General features: G+C 31.1%; 2 non-coding genes across 2 annotated transcripts; one reads left to right on the top strand and one right to left on the bottom strand.

Moving 5' to 3' along the window:
- Positions 1-242: 242 nt before the first annotated feature.
- On the bottom strand, positions 243-316 carry TRNAD-GUC (transfer RNA aspartic acid (anticodon GUC)). Its single transcript has one exon. It is a non-coding gene; the product is annotated as a tRNA-Asp (tRNA).
- Positions 317-1797: 1481 nt separating this feature from the next.
- Positions 1798-1869, top strand: TRNAT-GGU (transfer RNA threonine (anticodon GGU)). Its single transcript has one exon. It is a non-coding gene; the product is annotated as a tRNA-Thr (tRNA).
- The last annotated feature ends 1564 nt before the right edge of the window (positions 1870-3433 follow it).

Raw genomic sequence — 3433 nt, 5'->3', positions numbered from 1 at the left:
AAAATCTGAGCTATCAAATCAACTCATGAAATAGTATAACATAGGAAGATCTTTTATCCATACTAAATAAAACAAAAAAACATTTATTCTTGATGAAAGTCCAAAATCCCTTTCCTTCCTTTTTCGGCGAAACAAATGAAAAAGCAGGGGGGGGCCCAAATAAAATTTTGTTTATCAATATTGATTCCCTACAAATACACAAAAAAGGAATTTATTTTTTATTTTTTTGGATTTATATCCAACGGGATTGACGGGGCTCGAACCCGCAGCTTCCGCCTTGACAGGGCGGTGCTCTGACCAATTGAACTACAATCCCAGGGAAAGGGGGTGTACTGTATAAATATTTTTACGGACCGTTTCTGTCCAAACCTTTTCTTTTTCTATTTCGGATTCGAACTTTTTGTTGTAAAGGAAAAAGCGCATTTTTTTTTATCATTGATATGTATATCGATATCCACTTTAGTGAGATCGACACAAATTACTCGTAATCCGTTTCTTATTCTTATTCTATTAACAAATCGATTGAAAATTGAATCAATGAAAAAAAAATATTTTTTTTTTCAATTTTTCCTTATATTTTCTACTTACAGATCTTGACATGAATACCGATTATTAACAAGATTTTGAATTTGTGGAAAGAAATATGGAATACAGAAAAAAAAGAAATAACCTTAGATATGTTAATATTTTGATTCTTCCGTATCATAGCACATCAGTCCATTTCCAGAGAACTATAAATGGGTTATAGAATTTCATAGTGGATCGGCAAATTCTTGGGCCGAGCTGGATTTGAACCAGCGTAGACATATTGCCAACGAATTTACAGTCCGTCCCATTAACCGCTCGGGCATCGACCCAGCACAATAGGAAGAATACATTTCAGTTTTTATTGAAAATTTTTGATCAACTTCCTTTCGTAACACCCTACCCCCCAGGGGAAGTCGAATCCCGCTGCCTCCTTGAAAGAGAGATGTCCTGAACCACTAGGACGATGGGGGCATACTTGCCCGACCGCCATTATACTACGTTCATAGTATGAACAGTTTTTTGCAATTGTCAATATAATGATATGATTCGATAAAAAAAATATTTTTCGTTCTTTCATAATTCCATAGAAATTTTTTATTAAACATTTATATTTCTAATTTTTGTATTCCAGTCATAATAAGAAAAAAAAAGAAGTAATGTTCCAATAAAGAGAAAATTCTTCACAGGAATGATTCGTTTGTTGCAAAGGACGAGAGGTTAAAACTTCATTTCTATCATTTATTACTAATACTAAGATTCGATAGGTAGATTTATATCTAATACTAAGAAAAAAAACTTTGGAAAATAGAATTTTTCAATAAAAAAATAAAAATTTGGTTTAGGGACAGAACATATTGAATCCATTTTATCAATGATTCGATTTTATCAATGTTTCGATGAAATATTTTATTTTGTGAGTACATTTATGTATCAATAAAAAGAATTTAGTGTTATGATTAGAATGACTTCAAGAATCCATTTTGAAATAATATATTTGATATGGATCAAATCCAATCTTAATCAATTCTTTTTTTTAACTATATTCTATTCACTAGGTAAATCCAATTTTTTGTTCTTTGATGAGTCATTATACAAATAATAGATATTGATGTACATGTATTCTAATCCCATTTATATCATTTAATTTATATAATTTATATAAATTTATAGAAATAATTTATATAAATTTATAGAATAAGTATACACAGTAACAAATATATGTACTAGTCATGCTAGTTCCTTATTTAGAAATTGAAAGAAAGAAAAAGGGCCCTTTTAACTCAGTGGTAGAGTAACGCCATGGTAAGGCGTAAGTCATCGGTTCAAATCCGATAAGGGGCTTTTTACTTTTTTTTTCAAAAGCAATAGTCTTTCTATTTGAAGGAAGAATAAAAAGATTCTTGATATTTTGAAAAAGTTTCTATTTGTAATAAAAAAGAAAAAGTGTAAAATTCAATAATGGAAAAATAAAAAAAAGTAAGTGGACCTAAACCCGTTGAATTATATTTATATCTACTATTCTGATATTCAAATTTGATAAAGATTCAATTCGAACAATTTTTTTTTCTTTTTAAGACTTTTTTCGTTTAGACTCCCTAAGAATCTCTGAATATTTTCCAATGAAATCTTCTTGTTTCTGAACTAAGAAAAAAGGTTATGCCTTTTCTTTACTCAGAAGGGCCTTAATACGAATTTCAAGTTCCACCAAACAAGTTTTTTTAAAATTAAAATGAAACATATTTTTTTCCATAAATTTCTATTATTTCTATAAGATTAGATAGAATCTTATAGAAATAATAGAAAAATACATTAAATTATGTCTTCACATATCAAATAGTTTCTTTTCATATCGATGTGTACGATATTTTTCCAGCAATTCATATATATGAGACAAAAACTTTCATTTACAGTTTTTTCTTTTTATTATAGTATTTATAAAAAAAAAATGAAATACTAAAGAAAAAACTGTAAATGAAATAGAAATTTAGAAAACCTATGATCCTACAGTAGTTTCCTAGACAAAATAGAAGTCAATTCACAACCAAAACTTCAAGAATAAGTTTCTTTGATGAAAGGAGAGAAATATGTCTGAAGATCCGCTAGGTATAAGAAGTGAAACAGGGGATCATTTGTTTCTTGAACAGTTCTGAAAAAAAAATTTCTATCGGATTTTGGAGTCATAGCAGATTTTATGATTGATGACTTGGAAGATTTTTAAGAATAGATAAGGAATAACCACATCGAGTTCATGGATTTGCCCTAGATATCAATAGACCCATAAATGATTTTTTATTCGAAACCGATTAGAAAACAAGGGAAAGTATACTTATATATTCTATATATATATAGAGAGAGAAATGAATAGAGATAAATGATCAAGGTCCGTCCCATCTCTGAAAAATGCTCTATGAGGTGTTGGGAAATGGTTGAAGTAGTTGAATAGGAGGATCGCTATGACTATAGCTCTTGGTAAATTTACCAAAGATGAAAATGATTTATTTGATATTATGGATGACTGGTTGCGGAGGGACCGTTTCGTTTTTGTGGGTTGGTCCGGTCTATTACTCTTTCCTTGCGCCTATTTCGCCTTGGGGGGTTGGTTTACAGGTACGACCTTTGTAACTTCATGGTATACTCACGGCTTGGCAAGTTCTTATTTAGAAGGCTGCAACTTCTTAACCGCTGCAGTTTCCACTCCCGCTAATAGTTTAGCACACTCTTTGTTGTTACTGTGGGGTCCTGAAGCACAGGGAGATTTTACCCGTTGGGTGTCAGTTAGGCGGTCCTGTGGACTTTTGTTGCTCTCCACGGTGCTTTCGGATTAATAGGTTTCATGTTACGTCAATTTGAACTTGCTCGATCTGTTCAATTGCGACCTTATAATGCAATCGCATTCTCAGGTCCA

The sequence above is a fragment of the Vigna unguiculata genome, chromosome 11 (assembly GCF_037176805.1).
Source record: "Vigna unguiculata cultivar grain cowpea cultivar isolate G323 ecotype 2 chromosome 11, ASM3717680v1, whole genome shotgun sequence".
NCBI classification, from domain to species: Eukaryota; Viridiplantae; Streptophyta; class Magnoliopsida; order Fabales; family Fabaceae; genus Vigna; species Vigna unguiculata.
Note: the sequence above shows the minus strand (reverse complement) of the source record. Positions and strands in the feature narration are given on the sequence as shown.